The sequence below is a fragment of the Acinonyx jubatus genome, chromosome D4 (genome assembly GCF_027475565.1).
Source record: "Acinonyx jubatus isolate Ajub_Pintada_27869175 chromosome D4, VMU_Ajub_asm_v1.0, whole genome shotgun sequence".
Lineage (NCBI taxonomy): Eukaryota > Metazoa > Chordata > Mammalia > Carnivora > Felidae > Acinonyx > Acinonyx jubatus.
This window is the reverse complement of record NC_069391.1, coordinates 13,874,564-13,898,796: the sequence shown is the minus strand read 5'-3', so window position 1 is coordinate 13,898,796 and position 24,233 is coordinate 13,874,564. Positions and strand designations below refer to the sequence as shown.

The window sequence follows — 24,233 nt, the reverse complement described above, 5'->3', positions numbered from 1 at the left end:
CGCAATGGGCCGGACCACAAAAGAAGGCGGGGAAGGGGGGGGGAGAATGCGCGCGCAGCTGGCGGAGCCCCGGAAGAGGGTAGCCGGGGCCTGGCTCCCTAGCCACGCCCCTTCCTCAGCCCTTCCCTCTGGACTTGTCGCGCCGCCGCCGAGGCCCGCCCCACTGACCGTGGCGCCTGAAGGGGCGGAGGAAAGCGCTTCCGCGCAAGCGCGTTCGCGTGCTCTTGCCTTCTAGAGAAGTTACTGCGCAGGTTCGCGTGGAAACTACGGAGAGACCAGTAGGTCTTGGAGGGCTAGGTTTGTCACTTTTCTGGACTTTTTACAATTTTTAATGCCACCGACTACTACTTACTGGACGCATGTGGTACACCGGCCACAATGCTAACCATACAATTACAGCGTTCACTCAACGTGTATGTATTGAACGATTCCTACGTAGCAGCGAGCACTTTGGTCCCTAACCAGGTCCCAGGTACCTATCCCCATTTTATCGATGGCGAAACTGAGGTTCACGTTGATCAAGTCACTGGTCCCAAGATCATGCGACTAGAACGTGGACGCTTCCTATTCGGTTTCACCTTTGTCTTTTTAACCTCTCTTTTAGGATTCCTTTGATGGGAGCAGAGAAATTGTTAGCACATTTTCCACAATTTGACCACCGCTTCCCACCCTCCAACTTGGTTTGCTATTCTCCCCTTCCCAGAAAGTTTAGCGCACTTCGCAAGGCCGCGTTATGACTTTCGTGGAACCGCGACACATTGGCCTTGTGTTTGTGGAGGTGGGTAGATAGGTAGGTAGATAGATAACATATACGTATGTATATTTATGTACAAACATGCATATTCTTATATAGCTCACATTTTACAACTAAATTGGTATAGAGATGAATATACCAATGTTGTACAGCAAAACATTTTCTTTGACCTACAAGTTCATCTTTTTTTCCCCCTGACTTTTAAAAGCACTTAAAACATTTTTGTGGGCACCGTGCCTGTTGTAGCTAATGGATAAGACTGCCCTGTCTCAGTCACCCAAAATGAAGTTCAAGCTCTCTCTAGACACCGAAGAGGTTTCATAAGCTATCTTTGCTATAGACAAGTGAGATTTCTTTGGGAAAGTGCATGACAGGTTACAAACCTCTTATTTTCAGAAAGACTTGTGTGCGAATACCTCATTTTCATCTTACGAATGGCCCACCATTGGGCATGTCACTTGATTTCTCAGATCCTCAATCTTTTCTGCAAAATAAGGATAATGGTACCTATCACACATGGGTCCTTTTGAAAATTAAGTGAGGTAATATGTACAAAATGCTTGACATATAAATATTTAATCATAGGAATGGCTATTATGTGATAATCCAATATAAGGTAATATTGGAATCTCTTCTAGCCCTGTAGGTCTATGCTTCTATTCCTATATTCTTTTTTTCCCCTGTATTCTTTAACTCCAATAAGTATAGTTTGCGGTCACAATTTAACATCTCTGAAATCAAGAAATTCGCCTATGCCAAGTAAATATGAAAGCTGTGGACGAATTGCCTTTACTTGTCCAACTGTGAGCTTAGGTCTGGCTAGAGAGTTTCTATATATCCAATTGTCACCTGAATTGAAAACTTCATGTATAGCAAATGGTTAGGAAATGCTTCTGGAGTAAATGATTGCTCAGAGGCAGGGGAATGAAAGAGATGACCTTGAAAAAAATAATACCTAGGTTTCCATGTGCCATGCAGTGTTCTAAGCAGTTTCCTTGTATTGATGATTTGAGTTGGCAACCAAATTATAAGGTAGAGAGGACCATCATCCCCATTTTATTTATATTTTAGTTTTTTATTTTTATTTTTTGTCTCCCATTTTAAAGATAAGAAAACTGAGATCCAGAGAAGTAGAGTAACTTGCCTGAAGCCACAACTAGGAAGTGACAGACCCAGGACTTGAATCCAGACAGCCTGGCTCCCAAGTCCATTCTCTGCCTCTCCTCCCCGTCTTGGCCCCTGGGGGAATTTGCGTGCAGTCCCTCTGTGAAGTAGGAACTGACCTAGGAATCATGTATACTTTCTTATTTAATCCCTGCAACATCCCCATGAAGTCAGTACTATATTCACCCCATCTTATGAATGATAAAACTGTGTGTCATACAGGTCAGAAACTATAAAATACATAAATATTGGTAGCGCTGGGACTTGAACTCAGGCACATATAACTTCAGAGCACCCATTCCTAAGCCCCATTCTAGACTTCATCCCTTATTTCCACTTGTTAGCAGCTTAAGTGTAGATTCCTTTTATTTTTTTAATGTTTATTTAATTTTGAAGGAGAGAGAGAGCATGAGTGGGGGAGGGTGGGGGGGAGAGATTGAGAGAGAGAGAGAGAGAGAGAGAGAGAGAGAAAGAGAATCCAAAGCAGTCTCCAGGCTCTGGATTGTCAGCACAGAGCCTGACACAGGTTTGAACTCAGGTGAGAACATGACCTGAGCCAGTGGGCCCCATTAAGTATAGATTTCTAATTGTTACTTAAATCTGTGTGGAAGAGGTTAACCTGGATGCAGCATTGAAGAGAAACATTGTTGTGAATGTAATGTGTCTATTACATGCTAAGCAATACAATTAAAGACTATAGATATTGTCAATTCTTGTAATAAATCACAATTTTCAAAGGAGAGGTGTATGTGACCAACTGCAGCATAATTAGAACTGTCCATTGGATGCCTGTCTATTAGGGTTCCTAGTTAATTTTTTTCTTTAAGGCTGCTTATATGAAAAGAGATATATACACAAAATATTGGTTACAGCACTGTTTGTAAAAGACTAGAGACAAACCATCACTAGAGAGCTGTTATAATAAATTTTTTAATGTTTTTATTTATTTTTGAGACAGAGAGCATGAGTGGGGGAGGGGCAGAGAGGGAGGGAGACACAGAATCCGAAGCAGGCTCCAGGCTCTGAGCTGTCAGCACAAAGCCCGACGCGGGGCTTGAACTCACAGACTGTGAGATCATGACCTGAGCCGAAGTCAGACGTTCAACCGACTAAGCCACCCAGGTGCCCCTAATAAATTTTAATACATCCATATTGTGTAATATATGCAGCAATTAAAAGACTGAGGCACATAGTATGTCCTGATATGGAACTATCTTTAAGGAATACTTCAAGTGAAAAAAATAAGAAAAGCAAATAGTGTGCCAACATTCGTTAAACTATAAAAGAAAGGGGAGAGGCACCTGGGTGGCTGAGTCGGTTAAGCTTCTGGCTCTTGGTTTTGGCTTAGGTCGCGATCTCATGAACCATGAGGTGGAGCTCCACATGGGGCTCCGTGCTGACAGTGCAGAGCCTGCTTGGGATTCTCTCTCTCTCTCTCTCTCTCTCTCTCTCTCTCTCTGTGTGTGTGTGTGTGTGTGGCTCACCCACTCACACTTGCTCTCTCTCTCTCTCCCTCTCAAAATAAATGAATGGACACCTTTTTTGTAAGGGAGGGGGAAATATATATATATTTGTGTAAATGGACATTGAGAGGGATTTTTCCTACTGTCCTGAAACTGCTGCTGAGGCCCAAATCTAAAAACCAAAAAGTACATAAGGTACCCACCGCCAGTTACTGGAACTAGCTGTCTTCCAGGAGGACATTTAAAGAGCCATTGGTTGGAGAAACCAGCCCTTCCACCAAGCCCTATCTCCACTCCGATACGCCCCACCCATTCTCCGTGCCCATCCCTTCTCCCCACAGATAAACCATCACCACTAATCAGTGGAGAGAATAGAGAGTTGACAGAGGAGTCAGCCTTTGGGAGAGTGGTGTTCTGGAAAGAGACGTATCCCTTCCTGTCTCTCCATGGGGGGATTATATCCCTTCCTAGAAGCAAGGGAACAGGGCTCCAAGGGAATCACTAGTGAAGACTAGGTGTGCCTATAGGAAGAGGAGACTGGCAACTCCCCAGTAGCTATTTGAGCATCAGACTTACTGATCTGCTCTATGCTGTTGCATCTCTGGCAAAGGAAAACACACGAGAGAGACCACATGGCAAGGGGCTTTGGATGGTATGGTGGAGGGCTGTAGATGGGGAGGCACTGAAACTGCCCCACCAACCCATACCTTCCGTGACTTTTCAGTCCTAGATTGGAGCGCAGCAAAGAGATGTTCATCATCAGCATGTGGTGTAAATGACACAAGCTGGCGGTCAGCTGGAAGATACAGCAAATGTACAAGGGGCTACCCATTCCTAGGGAGAGAGAATTGGGATCACTCCAGGTACTGATTCTTTGTCATATCTACCCATTCTTGTGTCATTTCTCCCTGTTTATATTTGTATAGTTTTTTAATAAAAATCGATGTTTTCCTAGTCTTTATCTTTCTCCAGAGCCTAAAAATTTGAAGTTATTTTCAGATCTATCTATTGTGTTTATTTAAACCAAATTAGTTCATCTCCTAATTGGTTTTATAGGCTTAATTACATTGGTTAATTTTGCTCATGCATTTTAGAATTTTTGTTCCTAGTCTTAGGTTATATATTTTCTCTCTCTCTCTCTCTCTCTCTCTCTCTCTGTCTCTCTGTCTGTCTGTCTCTCTCTCTCCACTCACCCCGTTTTGTCCAGTGGTTTTGGAGTTGCCATAAATCTAGAACCAGATAGTAAAATTTTGGTATTCTAGTTCCTGGATGATATTGAAGACATAGCAAAACCAAAACAATCTGTACTCTGAATTTTATTTAAGAACCTAATTTTTAAGTGCAACTTTTAAGTGTAGTTGGTTAATCTCCAGTGATACATAATTCAATTAAGTAAAAACAAACAAATAAAAAATACTACATCAACCAAAAAAGAAATAGCAATTGATGTACTTAAAAATTTAGCAGATTGACAGAGAAGTCATAATCAAGAGCATGAGACTTTTTAGTATCTGGATATGAAAAAGGATTCGATGCAAATTCATGATACAAAAGAAGAAAATAATGCATAAATGTAAGGATGAGTACATGATATAGTCAATTGGAAAAGAAGTGTTTTGACCATTAAAATAGTCCCCTCTCCAACGTACCCATGGATCTTACACCAGTCCCCCCAAACTGTAATCCTCTGGCATCACAGTTTATTAGGGCATGACTTCTCCTAACAACCACAGCAGAATTACATAAGGTGAAAAGTATACTTAAATTCCTCAGGAAAGCTCCACACTAGAGACTGTTTATTGTTTCTTAATTTTCCTCTGGTGTCAGATCTGATGGCCATCTCTTTGGCTGACCAACAAAAGAAGTGAGTGGTTTAGATTTAGAGGCCATGTTATGTGAAAAAAATGTGCATCTCTCTTTTTTTTTTTTTTAATTTTTTTTCAACGTTTTTTATTTATTTTGGGACAGAGAGAGACAGAGCATGAACGGGGGAGGGGCAGAGAGAGAGGGAGACACAGAATCGGAAACAGGCTCCAGGCTCCGAGCCATCAGCCCAGAGCCTGATGCGGGGCTCGAACTCACGGACCTCGAGATTGTGACCTGGCTGAAGTCGGACGCTTAACCGACTGTGCCACCCAGGCTCCCCAGCATCTCTCTTTTTTTTTAAAAAATGTTTCTTTATTTTTGACAGACACAGAGAGACAGAACATGAGTGGGGGAGGGGCAGAGAGAGAGGGAGACACAGAATCCAAAGCAGGCTCCAGGCTCCAAGCTATCAGCACAGAGCTCAATGTGGGGCTGAAACCCATGAACCATGAGATCATGACTTGAGCTGAAGTCTGACACTCAACCAGCTGAACCACCCAGGCGCCCCTAAAAAATGTGCATCTTTCAACTTTAGAATCCCACTTACTATGGCAAATGACCACACCAGGAGATCTACAGGATAAACTGAAATCTACTAAGAAAATAGCAGATTTGGCTCTTTTATCACATGCAAAATAGTATGATTTTCTTTATTGCTCTGTTGACCTTTTACATTTAGTTGAAATAATGTAGGTTAAAAGTGTGTGTGTGATATGACACAAGTGTATCAAACTGATGGTGACTGTCACCATGGTACAAATATGGCAGGTGCTGTCAAGAACTGAGATTTTACCTTAGTTGCAAGCTAATAATTTAGCCTAATGCAGTTTCCTGGATAGAAGCAGAAGACACAAAAAGACGCAAAACCTCTGGGTCAGAGACAAAGGACTGTATTATTCACAACAGTTCATGCAACACATACATCAACACTTTTGCCTCAGTTCTTGGCTGTCTGAACACACAATATGTTACAGGAAGGGAACTCTGAGCTTAGGGAAACCAAATCTTTCCTAGTGGAGAGTGAGCATTTCTGTCCTTTACTCTGAAGGGAAACTATTTCTATTTTCGAAGGCTCTTTGGTATATAAACATCCTTGAAAAAATAGTCTGGGAGGGACACCTGGGTGACTCAGTCCGTTAAGCGTCCGACTTTGGCTCGGGTCATGGTCTCACGGCCCTGTGTCCGGTTCTGTGCTGACAGCTCAGAGCCCAGAGCCTGCTTCGGATTCTGTGTCTCCTTTTCTCTCTGTTCCTCCTCTGCTCTCTCTCTCTCAAAAATAAATAAAGATTAAAAAAAGAAAAGAAAAAAATAGTCTGGGACAAATGATAGTCCTTGTGCTCACAAAGTGTGCGGAAACAACAAGAGACCCATGGAGGGTCGGCTTCCAATGGGGGCAAGATTTCATTGTGTTGTACAATATTTGGTGAGTGAGTAGTATGCTGCAGATGAAAGAATATGGTTTTAAGAAGCATGGTGACTGTAGCTCCATTTCTAGCAAACATTTTATTAGTTACCTGACATTAGTCAAATTACTTCTCAGATCCTAAACTACAAAATGGAATAATAAATGTACCCCAATGGAATTGTTGTCTAGGTCAACTGAGAAAGTGTAACTGAAAGTACCAGGCACAGTTATCTAGAATATTCCAAGTATCCAACAGATGCTCTATCCTTCTATCTTTCCCTTATTCACTGATTCCCTCATACATGTGAATCAGGCGCCAGAGCCTTACACCCCTCCTCGAAATCGGGAAGCAACTTCTTGGGCCCCTACCTGTGTTAGTTAGGATACATGGGTTCAGATGCTGTAACTATGGGACCGAAAAATGATAGAGATTTTCACAAGGTAGAAGTTTACTCCTCTCTCACATAAAAGTTTGGATAGGTAGTCTAGGGGTGATATGGCAGGTTTCAGGTGGCAATTTTTAAGCTCTTCCTTGGTTATTGCACTGCTACCCCCAAAACATAGCTTCCACCATCATGTCCCATTCCAGCCAGTAGAGGAGAGAAAAAGAAGTGGATAGAAAGTGACTTCTCTTTCACGTATGATACAGAAGTTGTGCTCATCACTTCTACTCACATGGCATTGATGAGTCACGTGGCCACACCTAAATGCAAGGGACATTGGGAAATCTAGTCTTTATTCTGGGGAGGACGATTATTAATAGAGGGAGAAAAGAACAGATACTGAGAAACCACTAGCCATTTCTGCCACACTGCCCTTTGCCTAAGAGGGGGCAGGCAATAGCGCTCGAAGGCCTGAGGAAGTTGGAGTTCTACTCTGAAGCCACCAAGATAAGGATTGGAACTAGCAGCAGACCGTGAAACTCTCCCACCGGTGTAATTCCCTCAGGCTACGCCATGTGGGCTCTCTGAGGGACTCTGAGTAAATAGCATCCTGATTACTTTGCCTGAGTTCTGAACAGGTTGGGGAAGAAAACAAAAAGATCGCCTTTACTAGTGATAAGAAACCAGGCTGGCAAAGAAGCTTTCAGAGCTGGTAGCTGAAGGGCACCACTAATAATGAATCCCAGACCTGGGCTGCAAAGACTAGGACAGCTCCCACTGCTAAAGGGGGGCAGAGCCCCAGGAGCGGCTCCCTCCCCGTAAGAAGGACAATGTTGAATAGGCACGACCGGGTGTTTTCAAATTTATCAAAAGAGCCGTCCCTCATCTACGCAGGAATGGATAAAGCAGGGAGAGGAAGCAGGAAATGAGGTTAGAAAAAAACCCTTCCCAATTGAAACCCAGACTGGAGAAAAGGGGTTCCCCTCTACCGTCTATGGTGAACAAAGAGCGAGGCTTAGAAACAGCGGAAGAAGCAACCATAACAGAACCAACAACTACAAGAAGGACCCAAACTGACAGGTCAGAAATTACCCAACACCATAATTGGATTTGAGCCCCAGCCTGGCCTCTTAGGAGCTGTGTGCCTTTGGATAAGTTCCATGAGGTCTCTAATTCTTCATTTCCTTGCCTCCAAAATGAGGAAATCGTAGTATCTAATTCCTCTGGTGGTTGTGAAGAGAAAATGAGGTAAAGCATGCCAAGCTCTTAGCAGAGTGCCTGGTATGAAGAAGCCCACGGGAAACAGTAGCTGCAGTTACATTTCTGAGGGCCCATCAATAGCTCCTGAAGCAGTCTCTCCATGTCTGTTGGGAAAGAAAAACACCTTTATCTGCTGTCACAGCATTCAACTGAGATCAGAAGAGTTTCTGCAGAATAATAAAAGTAATTGGGAGAGGGAAAGACAACGGGACAAATGGGAGAACAAGACTCCTGTAGGTTCAGCTGATCAGAGAGACTGTCTGGAATAGGGTCCAGGGCAAAGGGTTGGGCCTTCCCTTTTCCGTTCCTGCTGTGCCGCCCCAAACACACACATTTTGGGAAGGGGTTGAGAGGGGATAGGGCCCACGTATTTGAACCTCCCTGGCACCCTGTGAGGTCTAATTAGGTGGTCTCTGACCCTGTCACTTCCCTCCTTAAACACTCCCTCCCCTCCCCCCCAAACCCTCACATAGCAGTTAATGTTTTAAGTTTTTTTTAATGGATGGTACTTCTGTTTAAAACTTTAAAGTCTGCTGGATAAGGGAATCTGAGGTTTCAGAAGTTCTGTGTTCTCTTCCCAAGGAAGCTATGAGAGCCAAGCTATGAGAGGCTGCCAGGTGATCACACATCACAGTTAACAGGGCATTCGCTCATCAGTGATTCACTCTTCAGTGACTAATGATTGTACTTGGACTTGAGCTCCTCTCTCCTCCTGTCCATCGGAGCCCCTCAGGGCCCCCATCCTGTTTTTCTGCTCAGCCTCAAATACTGGTAGACCAGAAAGGGTCTATGGACGCCTTTTGAGCCAAGCCTGCATTATGCAGAAGGGAAAACAGAGATCTGAGATGTTAACTGACTTGGTCAGCAGTTGCTCAGCAAGCCAGTTTAGACCTATGATGAAAAACCAGACTTTGGATTCCTAATCCATTGCTTTTCTAACACTTAAATTCCAACTCTGTAGCCTATTAGCTCTTAGATTTGGGCAAGGTTTTGAATCTCTCTGGGCCTTAGTTTCCTCGTCTGTAAAATAGGTATATGGTACCCCATATTGGATTGTTGTGAAGGTTAGGAATATATCTAAAATCTCTCTCCACCATAACCTGCCCCCCTTATTCCCATCCTTCTTGGGTGGCCACGATGTCAGGTCCCTCCTGGGGGAGATCCCTGCAGACTCCAAGCTTAAATCTGGGCACTGCCGCTGATTTCCCTGGGAGAAGAGGGACTAGCACCTCAGTATAGGTGAGGACTTAGTTATTTTAGAATCCCCAAAACACAGCATCTGTGACACAAATGAAACTTCTGAGAGCAGATAGACATAATTTTAATGAATTGTTAGGCTTAAAAGTCTTCATCTCTCATTCTTTGGTCTTGCTAAAGATCCTTTTCTTCTCCAGATATTGGAGAGAAAACAGGGAAAAGGGAATGTGAAGGAAAAATTCTTTCTTGCCTTCGAATGTATTCTGGGTTTTACAGGTTTAATGTCTGACCTCCCTCACCGTGAACTAAGGAGGAAAGGTACATTTGTGTTACTGCTTTATACCTGATACAAGATGTAAAACAGAATGTATGTACAAGATGTAAAAACAGAAACAACAAATGATCTGTTTCATCGATAAATGAATACAGGGCAGCTGGGCTTCTTTTAAGTTTATTGTATTATTTGATGCCTTCAAACAATTTGTTTTTTAAGCATATTTAGTTTTGGGAGAGAGAGAGAGAGAGGTAGGGGAGGGGCACAGAGAGAGGGAGAGAGAGAGAATTCTCAAGCAGGCTCTGCATTCTCAGCCTGGAGCTGGACGCGGGGCTTGAACCCAGGAATAGCGAGATAATGACCTGAGCTGAAGTCAAGAGTCAGATGCTTAACCCACTGAGCCACCCAGGCGCCTCCAAACAGTCTCTGTTTTAGGACAATAGCTGGAGTTGCTGGTTTTCAAATTTGTTAGGACAACTACTTCCTGCTTCCGGGATTCCTACATCTATTCTGGTACCGAAATGAAAAAGCAGGCAGAACGGAGCATTTCAGACATGCTCCACAAGAGGGTGTAACAGGCCTATGCCAGGCCAGCTCCCCAGTCAGAACTCCTGGGCTTTGGTCAGTGGTCCCAGTTGTGTTGCACAGATCTGGTTTGGCAGTTGTATGTCCTTGGGCCTCTGTTTTAGTTCCTCTCTTTTCCGAACTCAGGAGGAAGTGCAGAAGCTTTGAGAGTCAAGTGTACTTGGATTAAAATCCTGGCTTTGTCTGTCATTTGTGGAGACGTTGGCCAATGAGTTAGCATCCTGAGCTATTGTATTAGTGATCGGTAACTTCTTCCCAAGGCTGGGGAATCACCGAAATATAGACTCTTGGTGCAAGAAGGGACCTTCAAGATTGGCCAGTAGAATCCCCACATTTCACATATGGGGAAACTGAGGCCCAGGCTAGACCAGAACCCAAGACTCTGAACACTTGAGCCTATGTTTTCCGTGCTATACCCAGCTGCCCCCTTCAAAAACACATCAAGCATTAGAGCATTCATCAATGAACAAATGAATGAAAGGTAAACAACCCCTTAACTAACAAGTCTGCGCCTTTGTAGAGCAAGGGCTGTGGATCCAGACAGAAGCATGGAGTGGAGTGCTACATCCATCATCCAGCTTCAGTGGTGACTAACTTGAGCAAGTTACTTGCCCTTTGGTACCTCACTTTCCTCATCACAGCAGGGAAGAGGGGAAATAATTGGGGATAATGATAATACCTACCTCAAAGGTATTGTGAGGATTCAGTGAGCTCACACATTAAGAGCTCAGCTCAGTGCCTGGCACCTAGTAGGCAATGGGGCAGTGTCAGTTCTTATCATCTAAGCCATGTAACCTTTCTGAGCCTCAGTGTTCTCATCTGTAGCATGAGGTTTTTATATAATGTTGTGAGGAGGATTAAGTGGTTGAATCTTTCCTTGCCTCTTTTAGCTTCTGATGGTGGCTGTCAATCCTTGCTCTTGCTTGGCTTCAAGGTACATTGTTCCGATCTCTGCTTCTGTCATCAGCCACATGGCATTTTTCCGCTAGTGTTTCTGTGTCCCTTGTCTCTGCTTATAAGGACACAGTTCATATTGGATGAAGGGCCTCTCTTGCTCCAGCATGACCTCATCTTAATTGCATCTGCGAAGACTCTATTTCCAAATTAGGTCAAATTCACAGGTACTAAGGGTTAGGACTATTTCAACATACCTGATGTGGGACACAATTCAAGCCACAATGCCCATTAAAAGATTTTCAAAAAACTCTGAAATTTTACAAGTTCTTCCAATTTATTAATAATATTTATAATTTATGTATAAGTTAACATAATTACAATTAATTTTATTTTCTTGGTCTGTATAAATTAATGTTATTTATTATAAATATTATATAAATTCAAATTCTGTTAATAAATTATTGATTAAATTATTTAAATCAAATAGTTATAATTTGTGAACTGTTAGAACAGTTAATTAAAAAAAAAAACGAGGTGTGTCAAACAAAGCATTTCTGTGGATCTGAAAGGTGCTCGGACCGTCACTTTTCAACCCCCGGTTCATGGACTGTCAGGGTGGTCTTCCCACAAAGCAAATATGATGCTGTTACTCCCTCCATGATGGCCAATAGCCGACAAATGGCCCCTTCCAAAGAACACTTTCAGCTACATTCCCCAGTCCTCTTATAAAGCCTGTGCTCAGGTGTGGCTCCCCCGTCTTAACCTGACCCAGGACAGATCTTCACTGCCAGACCTTTACTTACGTGTTTCCTCCAGAAATAGTCCCCATCTTTCCCATCCCCCCTCCAACCACCAACATACCCCCAAGTTCCTTCTGCTACACATCATTCAAGGCCCAGCTCAAAAGCCACTTCCTCTGTGAAACCTGCCAGACTCAATTCTGTCCCCCCACCCCCAGGTCCATGTATTTGCAGTACCTCATTTGTGCATTTGCAGTACATCCCCCAGTTTTCCCAGTATCATAGTGAGGTTCTACCATTAGCTGCTTCTCCCACAAGGCTAGAACGCCTGGAAGTCAGGAACTTACTTTGGTCATTGTATTAATTTGCTGGGACTGTGACAAAAATTCTTTGCTTGAGCTAACTTTGGTCACCCTCCTGGACCTTCTCTTAGACCCATCTGTGCATTTTGCTATAAAATTCAGTTTTAGTAAGATCCCTACTAAGTCATTTTAGCAAGAACCCCCAACTCTTGATACCTGATCACCCTCACCGTCCAATCAGGTTCCTCATCCTCCACCATCCATCGAGTGATGTCTCAAGCACCTGTCTTCAGTTAAAATCCTGTTAGGTCGATAAAGCCAGTAGCCCCCCTAATCCCTGTTGTTTCCTCTTAGTAAATTTCCATCCCCTGACCCCACGCTACTCCCTGGCTACAAATTCCTACTAGCCCGTGGTGTGCTTGGAGTTGAGCCCATCTCTCTCCCCCATTGTAAAATCCCCTCACAGCCCCTATACCTAACACTAGTCCAGAATAAAGGCTTCCTTACCATCCTGAACAAGTGTTATTGAATTTTTTTTTTCATTTACAGATGCCATAACAAATATCACAGATTGGGTGGCTTAAACAACAGAAATTTATTTTCTCACAATTCTGGAGGCTGAAAGTCCAAGACCAAGATGTCTGGGGGTTGGTTTCTTCTGAGGCCTCACTCCTCAGCTTGCTGATGGCCGTCTTCTCCCTGTGTCTTCACGTGGTCTTCCCTGTGTGTGTCTCTGGGTCCCAAATTTCCTCTGCCTATAAGGAGGCTAGTCGTGTTTGATTAGGGCCCATCCTGATGACCTCGTGTTGGCTTCATTACCTCTTAAAAACCTTATCTCCAGATACAGCCACATTCTCAGGTACTGACGTTAGGGCTATCATCATATGATTTGGGGATGGAACACAATTCAGCTCATGACCGTCATTTTTAATTTTTTAATAAGCCAAATAATATAGAAACTTATTATTATTATTATTACTACTACCTCAAACAGTACAGGTAAAGCTAAAGTCCCCTGTTTCCCTACCTGACTCCACCCAATCATTAACACTGCTATCAGATCTATTTCTAAGCCTCTGTACGTATGGATGCATATACACGAAGATATAACTTTGCTGTTTTTTTCTTTTACGTAAACAAGATCATATTGTCCATTTTGTTTTTGCAAATCTCCTTCTCTTTCTTCTCCTCCTCCTCCTCCTTCTTCTTCTTCTTCTCCTTCTCCTTCTCCTCTTTTTTCTCCTCGTCCTCCTCCTCCTCCTCCTCCTCCTCCTCCTCCTTCGTATGTATCTATCCCATTGCTGCCCTGCCCCAGGGCTTAAGCATGTTCAGGCATTTGTTGAAATATTGAAAAGAATGAAAGCATGGAGTGGAATTTTGCTATGAATTTTCTGGCAGTCACCTAATATTATAGTCTCGTTTTCCTTGTGTGTAAAGTGGAGGACAATAACTGTAATACTCATCTCCTCGTTGTTTGGCTATTAGTAGTTATCCTTCACCTTATTTATTTTTGTTTTTATTTGTTTATTTTTTTAAGTAGGCTTCACGCCCAACGTGGAGCCCAATGTGGGGCCCAACATGGGGCCTGAACTCACAACCCTGAGATCAAGACCCAAGCTAAGATCAAGAGTCGGACACTCAACCAACTGAGCCATCCAGGTGCACCAGTTATCCTTCACTTTAATACTCAGCCAGTATTGTCCAAACACCTGTCCTGCATGACCATCAGAGGTCCAGTATCCTTATTCAGTTTTACTTCCTTGACATTTCTTCCAACCCAGGGAACGCTTTAATGTTCCACAAATCCATCCTAGTAGGTTGCTAATTTCTGTTGACCAGGCAGCTCATCTGCTGGCCTGTCTGCAGCTGTTCGCTCTTCTTTTGCTCAAAGACCCAGACTACTAACGCAGCTCCCCAAAGCATACCTAACACTGCAAGGTTTAGCTTAAGGAATTTTACCAATGCCTTCCTGATAGCATCATTATCATCCTCATTATTATCACCATTATTATCTCTCAGAGAAGCCTCTGGATTCACTTCTGCCAGCATTTCCCTTTCACAGGTGAGGAATCAGGCGTTCAGAGAGGGTGAGGGACTTTCCCAAAGTCACTCAGCTAGTTGGTGGGAGAGCAGGGCCCCGTCCAAAGTCTGGCTTATAGGGGAGGAACCCCATCTCATTGGAGCTGCTTCACACAAAGGCATTAAGTCACCGAACCACATTGTGCGATAGTCATTCTATTTTCCATTATCTTCCATTTCCTCTGAATAAATCAGGAAAGCCTCCTGGAGTATCTAATATCCTTGTAAAAGTTCTCTAACACGTGCTAGTCTCCCTTTCTAACAAGAGAGCAGGCAACAGTATCTAGCTAGAGTTTAATCACACTGTTTTGTTTTCCTTGTATTTATTTTTATGGAAATGACGCTGATTTCCCATTGATGTAACCTCATAAATGTCTTTATTATTGAAAGTGAGTAGACTTACAGAAAAATATTAAGTGAACAGTAATGTAGGTAGTCCATTGAAATGGCAAAATTGTGCAATTTAGGGCCTCAAGGCTAGGGAACACTGCACATAACAATGAGGAACTTAAGACCGGATGACAGAATCCATGGCCTGGCCTGGCCTCCTCAGTCCCCGGGAAGGGGGATGGCGCCTCTCTCCCCAGTTCCTGGCAGGGACCACAAGGAGAGGCCCCTTGACCCAGCCGAGCTCCAGCCCCAAGAAGAGCCAATTCCAGACCCACCAGGAGCTCAGTCTTTCCTTTATGTCACCTTATTGTCCCACAGGGCTCCATTTCAAGGGAGATCTCCATCTCTCCTCATGTAACAAAAGTCCCCAACACTGTTTTTCCTCAACAAAAAAAGTGCAGTCCGTTTTCTCTTCCAGTGTAATTAAAATGGCAGGCAGCTTTGCAATGGCAATTTATTAAAGGTCTGTAAAGTGTTCAGTCACAAGAGTAGCCTCCCTTTCCTGGCCCAGCCACCAGATGGGGGAGGGGTGTGCCAACAGCTCCCTCCCCCCCCCACCCCCACCCCCTCCCCCATTCTGTGAGAAGACTTTTCCTAAAGCACAGCCCTGACCTTGGCCCTGGCTTGTTCTGTTCAACATGCCTGCCTCTCTTGGGCTAGTCTTCTTGGCTTAGCATTGGAGGCCCCTCACAGTCAACTCACTATAGTGAGTAGAAGCTCATTGGGCCAGAACTTGGGATTCTGGGGTTCTAGTGCTAGAGTGACTCCTAATTTTCTCTGTGACCTCTGCTGTTTCCTTCCCCTCTCCTTGTTTTCATTTCAGTAGTAGGAAGGGATCAGAGTCTCCTCCAGGGCTGACTTTCTGTTTCTGTGGCTGGAGCCTGAATTAATTGACCAGCTCAAGATCAAAGAGGCTGAAAGAGCCAGCACTGAAGTCCAAGCCTCAGACTTGACCACCCCCAGCCCAGTCACTAAGAAGACTTTGAGGCTTTGCCCCTTGAGATTGTTCTGGGCCTGAGTGCCCTATGTCAGGAAAAACAGGTCTGCTGGTAATTAAACTGGGCTCCCCACTTCCCAAGGGGTTTCCTTACCTAAATAACCAAACACAGAGCCCTAGAGAGTGAGGAAGCTGCTCACACTTGACCTGTTTTAACTCTCTCTCATCCCATCCCAAATGACTGGTTCCAGCCGGAGAGTTTTCTGTTATGTCTTTTAAAAAAGAGAATGTTTTTGGGGCGCCTGGGTGGCTCAGTCGGTTAAACATCCGATTTCGGCTCGGGTCATGATCTCACGGTTTGTGAGTTAGAGCCCCACGTTGGGCTCTGTGCTGACAGCTTGGAGCCTGGGGCCTGCTTCTGATTCTGTGTCTCCCTCTCTCACTGGCCCTTCCCCTCTTGAGCTCTGTCTCTCTCTCCCTCTCAAAAATAAATAAACATTAAAAAAAAAAAAAAAAGAAAACTATGTTATTTAAAAAAAAATGAAAACTATGTAATTAAAAAAAAGGAGAATGTTTTTGTTTTGTTTTGTTTTTAACTTGTCATAAAACAGATGTTCAGCATGAAAATTTTTGGACAGTATAGAAATGTACAAAGAAGAGAGTCAAAGTCAACTGAAATAGAGTAAAACCTTGGATTGCAAGTAACTTGTTCTGCGAGTGTTCCACAAGACGGGCAAACATTTCTAATAAATTTTAACTTAATAAACAAGCGATGTCTTGCAATACAAGTAGTACAAACAGGTAGTATGTGGCACTGAATGTCACATGATCACAGCTGAGCCAATAGTTCTTCTCTCTCTTCTCTCTCTTGCTGTGAGATTGTGGGTGATGTCTCCCATGCTCAGATGCTCGGTCTCAGGCTATGGTGTTTGGCAGAAATCAGTGATTTTTCAGAACGTTGGAAGGGGTGCCCACAACTGGCACTAGTGTATTTTTTGTCACTTCAGAGCACCTATGGACGGTCCTTTGCTTTTCCATAGAAGGATAAGCTTAGGAATGCTTTGCTTCATTCTAAGTCATTGGATAGGTGTCTTGTTAAAGTTGCACGAAAAGAAGATTCCATTGAGCCAATAGAGAGCAGTGATTCCATTGGTGACAGTGAAAGTCGTCCTACACAATAACCCTCCTCTCTCTTGTCTCCCTCACACCAGCCACGAAGGTTTTCAAAGGGAAGTGCAGGTTAATTTATTTATTTTTCTTTATATTTTGTATTTTCTTTATTATATTACAGTATTGCGATAATTTTTGTATGAATATTTTTGGGTTGTGGAACAAATCATCTGAGTTTCCATGATTTCTTCTGGGGAAATTTGTTTTGATATTCAAGTGCTTTGGCTTATAAGCATGTTTCCAGAACAATTTATGCTCGTGAACCAAGGTTTTACTGTATTATTTACCTACACCTGCTCAAGATATTATTTTTTTTTCAAGATTTTATTTTTAAGTAATCTCTATATCCAATGGGGAGCTCGAACTTACAACTCCTGAGATCAAGAGTCACACGCTCCACTGACAGCCAGCCAGGCACCCGCCTGAGATAGTCTTCATAAACATTTTTATGTTCATCCTTCTTGGCTTTCTCTAAGGAATATAAAGACATGTATCTCTATAGTGAAGATAGGATCATACTAGAAACACTGTTACAATTTTTAAAAAGTCAATATTGTGACTTGCTTACAAACATAAAATGAACACTTGTCAAAGATTGTAATTTTTTTAAAGATTTTATTTTTAAGTAATCTCTACATTGAACATGGGCCTCAAACTTAAAACCCTGAGATCAAGCATTGCATGCTCTACTGATTGAGCCAGCCAGGTGCCCCTGTCAAAGATTGTATTTAACAGTAATTAATGAAAGAACCAATAATAAACTAAAGCCAGTTCAAAGGAGAATCAGATCTATCTATATCTAGATCTATACATAAATTTGCCAATAGATGCAGAGTCAGTTATTATCTTTAGAGCAATAAAGTGGTGTTTGAAATCATCTCTTAAAATTGTACATTTTCAGGCCAAGATCAATTTGCATTTCTGTGGGCAAGAATAGTTCGCATTACCGTAACTTTTCTGAAATTTGCAGGGTTGTGAAATAGCCTAGTCAAAGACAGTGAAAGACTTAGACCCCTGTAAAATCAAGTATAGCATCCAATATTCCATTGAAAGGACACTCAGTAAACTTCCAATTTTTCACCCAAATGTATATTAGGGTTATAATAGCTCATATTTTGGGGGTGCTTACTATGTGCCAGGCACAGAGATATGAGTATTATATTATTTAATCCTCACAAGAAGACTGTGAGGTAGACTCCATCGTCACTCCATTTTTACTAATGAGAAAGATACAGAGAGGTTAAGTAACTTGCACGATGCCACATAGCTAGGAAGTGGGGAAGCCAGAATTCAACCCCCTGTTAAAGAACAAAAGTTCAAGTTAATTTTAAAGATCTAATTAGCTTTATGAATCGATTTGTGAATTGGGCAGCATCCCATCTAGCAAGTAGAGGGCAGCTCAAAGGGCTACAGAAAGGGACAGCTTTTTATTTGATGATGATTATTTTTTAATGTTTATTTTTGAAAGAGTGTACAAACAGGGGATGGGCAGAGAGAGAGGGAGCCAGAGAACCTGAAGCAGGCTCCACACTGTCAGCACAGAGCCCAACACGGGGCTAGAACCCACAAACTGTGGGATCATGACCTGAACCAAAGTCAGACGTTCAACTGACCGATCCACCCAGGCACCCCAAAAGGGAAAGGTTTTTAAAGACAGGGCAAGGAAATCATAACAGGAGAAAGGATTATTTTGGGTGAGGTCACCTTCCTTTGGGGGACAAAAGGGTCTTAATGGGTGGATTATCTCATCTCCCTTTGGGGACTAGAGAGGGCCCATGTGACAGATCAACTTATTGGTGCTGAGCATATTGCTAACTGACCTCTGAAAACTATCTCTGGGGGAGGTTGAGACTGCAATTAGGTTAGCTACTGAGCCCCAGTTTGGTGACATGGCCTAGTGTAATCGACTCTCTTTTGGACGTGTGGTTTTCTTTTTAACACCCCTAACTATGACATTATATCATCATTTATCCAACTTTTGATTGATGCATATTTGGGTTGTTTCCAGTTTTCTTTTTTTTTCAATGATGAACGTTTCAGAAAATATCTTTATGTCATCCTCTACTTTTCAGAATTCCTCGAAGTGGACTAGCTGGGTTCAAGGATGTGTGCATTTTACCCTCAATAAATGTGGCCAACATGCCCTCCTCCAAAAAGCGGAATCAATTTACACTCCCATTAGCAGCCAGCTTAGCAGAGTTTATTTTCCCACATCTTTGCCAACAGTGAGTAAGTACATCAATCTTTTTAGTGTTTGCCTGATAGATTACAAAAAAAAAAAAGATTTCTTGGTGTTATTTTAATTAACACTTCTTCTTAAGGCAAGAATTTTTCAGGACTCTTTTAGATGAATAATTGTCAATGCCAGAGATTACTTTGTACCCTCTCTCTTTGCCCTGTAGGGCAGATATTTAAACTCAGAGCAAGGTGCCCAGTGGGGAAAGGAACTGTGCAAGGCCATCCTGTGAGTTAGGGCAGAACTGGGGCTCTCCTCAGAGTGTTCTGAATTCTTTCAGAAATAAATAGAGCCTTTCTTTTGAGCCTCTCTGACACCAGTGTTGTTTTTAGTCTGAATACCAGAGGGAGTAATGGGGACCCATCAGAAGTAAGCCCTTTGGATTAGTCCATCAATGGAGGTGATATAATTAGCTAGGCCATGTGAAAAAGAGAAAACTGAATTTGCTACCTTATCACCAATGGACCAAACACTTAAATGTTTAAAAAAATTTTTTTTAAGATAAAATCAATAAATAAGTAGACTTTAGGAAAAATATGAGTAAATCAGTTCTATGATTTATAAAACAAATCATAAACGTTTAACAAATTTGACTACTAAATGCTTTAAAACATGTGGCAAAACCTCCACAAATGAGTTTGAAAGACAAAAGGATACTGTGCACAAGATCCCACTTGTTAAAACAAAAAACACACATCAGAAATTACTTAGGCACATACCAATTGTTACACCAATGATAAGACTGAAAAGGATAACGCCTGTGAACATGCTTTTCACAAAGGCAATTTTCCCCAACGTAGGCACGGTTGTTAGGACTGTTATCGTGATCTTTCTGGTTTCCAGTGATGGGGCCAAATCTGTGCAAAAGCGTCAGACAGGGGTGCAGGTATGAATCTAATGGGAGTCCTCTGTGCTTCCTGGATTTTGATGTCTGTGTCTTTCCCCACGTTAGGAAAGTTTTCCACTATGATTTGCTCACATAACCCTTCTACCCCTATTTCTCTCTCTTCCTCCTCTGGGACCCCTATGAGTCTGATGTTGTTCGTTTTTAATGAGCCACTGACTTCTCTAATTCTTAAATCATGCTCTTTTGCCTTAATCTCCCTCTTTTTTCTGCTTCATTATTCTCCATAATTTGTTCTCTATATCACTGATTCTTTGTTCTGCCTCATCCATCCTTGCCACCGTGGCAGCCATTCATGATTGTAGCTCAGTTATTTTTAATTTATCCTAACTAGTTTTTACTTCTTGTATCTTCGCAGAAAGGGATTCTAATCTATTTTCAACTCCAGCTAGTATTCTTACTATTGTGATTCTAAATTCTGGTTCAGACATCTTGCTTGTATCTGTGTTGGTTAAGTCCCTGGCTGTCGTTTCTTCTTGCTCTTTCTTTTGGGGTGAATTCCTTCGTTTCATCATTTTGAAGGGAGAAAAGGATTTAATGAGGTAGAAAAAATTTTTTAAAAATTAAAGTTAAAAAATATTAAAATTAAAAAATTAAACACACACACAAAATTTAATAAATGATGCTAGATCCTAAGTGTGTTTTGGTATGGGTGTTGAAAGTGCTTGATAGATTAGAGAAAAAAGGGGAAAGAAGAAAAAAAAAAGGAAATCGTTTGAAAATTTGAAAAAATGAATACACTGAAGTAGACTAAAATGAAATGATGGAAGTAAAATAGAATTTGAAAAAATTTACACAAAAGTAAAAAAAAAGTACAAAAATTAAAAATATTTTTAATAAAAATTGAAAATAAAAATGAATTTTTTCTCTTTCTGTATTCAAGAAAAAGAAAAGAAATGAAAAGGCGAAAGAAAGAAAAAAGAAAATTAAATAGATGGACCTAACAGACTGACATATGACCGAAATTACTTCGTTTTACCCTAGAAGTCAGACTATGAAGTGCTTTATAGTCCATAAACTAACCAGGCGGTGAGACTTCTGTTGAACAGCGAGGTTGTCCCAGTTGGGCGGGGCTTAGCGTAACAGCTTCATTCTCCACTAGATGGCGCTGCTAGCCTACTGGGGTGGATTGTTGTGGCGCTTGTAGGTGCATACCAGCGTGCGCAGGAGTGTTGAAAATGGCATCACCCAGCTACCCAGTCTCTAGTATCGGAACTCTGTTCTCCCCGATCAGCAATTGCACATCTGTCCTTTGTCTTCAGTTTTTGTCCACTCCCAGCTTTTTACACTGTCCATGACCAAGCCCCAGGTAGTACCTCTCTCCTGAGTTTTGTCTCAGATGTAGCTGTTTTCCGCGGCCCCTTACTTCTGAGGGATTGCGGCTTTGACCCATTCGCCCCTCTAGGGGAGGGTCTCACTGAGCAATGGCTGGGTGCCGGCTGCACCCAGGAACGTTTGTGGGACCATGCTGCTGTCAAAGCCCAGAGACTGCGGCTGGGTGCCAGCCCACCCCAGAAAAAGTTTGCTAGATAGTGTAACAGCAGGATTTCAGGGATTATGGAAAATCACAACACACATCTGGCACCAGGCTTCACTCTTAACGACCTTGTTCCAGCACCAGCGAATGTGGCCTTTCTCTGGGGTCTGCTGGGCCCAGGTGGCCTCAACAGTCTACCAAATGTCCTTCCAGCAATGGAGCTGCTTCTCCCCATGTGGCCCGAGAACCTCCCGGACCCCACTCTGCTCCTGGGGATTCGCCCTTGCCACCAGAGCACTGCCAGATATCGAGCTGTGGAGTTGCAGACTCTACACTCCCCCTGTTTACAGTCTTAATGGAATTTAAACCCTCTCCTTTCTCCTTTCTCCCTTTTAAGTTCAGTCCCTGCGGCTGTTTCCAATTTTCCACTTTCTCTCCAGCTGCTTTTGGGGAGGGGTGCTTTTCCCGTGTTCTCCCCACCATCTCTGTCCTCTCTCCACATGCAAAAGCACCACCCTGCCCTCCGCGGCTTCTCTCTCCCCAAGATCACCTCTCCACGCCATGTACCTGCTGAGTTCTGTGGTTCAGGTTGTGCACGTTGTTGTATTAAACCTCAGATCAGTTTTCTAGGTGTGCAGGATGGGTTAGTGTTGGTCTGGCTGTATTTCGTGGACATGAGACACACAGAAAACTTCCATGCTGTTCCGCCATCTTGGCTCCCTCCACAAAGGTGCAGGTATGAAGGGGACTATGGGGGTGTCTTTGAAAATAACCACGCTAGGTTTGAATCCTGGCTTTGCTGGCATTTGCCAGTCCTTTGGCAAGATATGTAGCATCCAAATCCTCATCTCCTCATTTGTAAAATGGGGGTGGTGATACCCACATCTCACAGTATCTTTGAGGAATCAATAAGATGATGGATGTGGACTGCCTGGCACAGAGCCTGGCATTTATTAGACAGTTAAAAAAATGTGTGTTCCCTTTCCATTCTCTTCTCTGAGAACCCACAGGGATTTCCCAGACTCCTCATTCATTCAACAATGTCTATTTCATACTACGCATGCTGGGCACCGTGCAGGTGCTAGGGAGACCAGTGTGAATGTGAGAGAGGCAGTTCTTGGTCTCTTGGAGTTTATAGTGTAATGATGTTGGACACAGAACAGATACTTTTGCAAAAATGAATTATTTACAACTGAAGCAGAGCTATGAGGAAAAGAAACCCAGAATGCATCAGGAGCCTTGAGAAAGCTGAGGAAAGGTCTCTGAGGAAGGGATCTGAGGCACAGGGGAAGCAGCATCAGTTAGAGTGAGGAGAGCCCTAAAACGCCCTCAGCAAGGTGGACCCAGGTTACCTGGAGAAACCAAAGGAAGGCCAATGTGACTGGAGCTTGGGCAGGGCACTCCCAGCTGGAGAATTTCGATTCTCACATTCCAGACAGAAGTTCATCCCTGTATTGGTCCGGACATTCTATGACCAGGAACTCAATACAGAGGTAAGCTGGTCCATCTGGGCGATGGTTGGTGCCCCTAGGAACTCAGGTGCAACCTGTTGGCTACTGTACCATTGCATCCAGGAAGCAGACCACTAGCGCCAACTACTTGCTCTTAACCTGAAGCGATCAGTCACTCCTTCACCGAGCCTCACTTGTCCTCTCTGGACAAATGTTGTAGTCACCTGCTCTTCTGTCTTCCTCCATCGTCTTATAAGCTCCCCATCAGAAAAGAATGTGTCTTTTTCCTCCCTCTGTCCGCAGCTCCTAGCACAGACTTTGCACATATGAGGTGCTGCTGAGTGTATGTTTGTTGAATGGATAATAAGCGATGCTTTGCAAAGATTTGGTTGTTTGTTCTTAAGTAACTATTACCCCCCAATACTAGCTGTGTTTTATTGAACATCTACTGTGTGCCAGGCCCATTATTAATGTTATCTCATCAAATAGCTTTTTAGGGACTGTCACTATTTTGTCTCCATTTTCCCCTCAGCTTTATATTTTAAGAAATTCAGATAAACAGAGAAGTTGGGAGAACTCTACAGTAAACCCCCACTTCGTGTAGGTTCACCAATTTTCCCATAGCTGCTTTATCCCTGTGTGCATGTACACACACACACACACACACACACACACACACACACACACACTCACTTTTCCCCTGAACCATTTAAAAGCTACTGATGTGAAAACTCTTCACTCCTGAAATCTTCAGCATGTGTCTCCTACGAACAAAAACACTTCTTTCCACCATTATGATGTCACTGTCACACTCAACAAATACAAGATTGATAATACCTAAAAATAGTCCATGTTTGAATTTCTCCAGTCGGCCTGATTACATCCTTTATAGCTTTTTAGTTTTCATCTAGAAGTATAGAAAGCATTTAATTGCGATGTCTCTTTAGTCTCCATTAACCTGGAACAATTCTCCCCACTTCTGGCAGGGGGGCAGGTGGTCTTTCATGTGTTTGCCATTTCTGAAGAGTCTAGGACAGTTGTTTTAGAAAATGTCCTGCAATTGGGGCGCCTGGGTGGCGCAGTCGGTTAAGCGTCCGACTTTAGCCAGGTCACGATCTCGCGGTCCGTGAGTTCGAGCCCCGCGTCAGGCTCTGGGCTGATGGCTCGGAGCCTGGAGCCTGTTTCCGATTCTGTGTCTCCCTCTCTCTCTGCCCCTCCCCCGTTCATGCTCTGTCTCTCTCTGTCCCAAAAATAAATAAAAAACGTTGAAAAAAAAAATTAAAAAAAAAAAAAAAAGAA

The 24,233-nt window shown here is 43.0% G+C and overlaps 1 long non-coding RNA gene across 5 annotated transcripts; it reads left to right on the top strand.

Annotated features, from left to right (window-relative positions):
• The first annotated feature begins 38 nt into the window (after positions 1 to 38).
• LOC106986614 (uncharacterized) lies at positions 39 to 24,233 on the top strand. Of its 5 annotated transcripts, none has more exons than XR_008290982.1 (6): positions 39 to 413; positions 605 to 790; positions 4,106 to 4,244; positions 13,831 to 13,949; positions 18,939 to 19,095; positions 21,622 to 24,233. It is a non-coding gene; the product is annotated as an uncharacterized LOC106986614 (long non-coding RNA). The 5 variants fall into 5 exon arrangements; XR_008290981.1 differs by having other exon boundaries at positions 40 to 413; positions 13,828 to 13,949; positions 21,697 to 24,233; XR_008290979.1 differs by having other exon boundaries at positions 40 to 413; positions 13,828 to 13,949.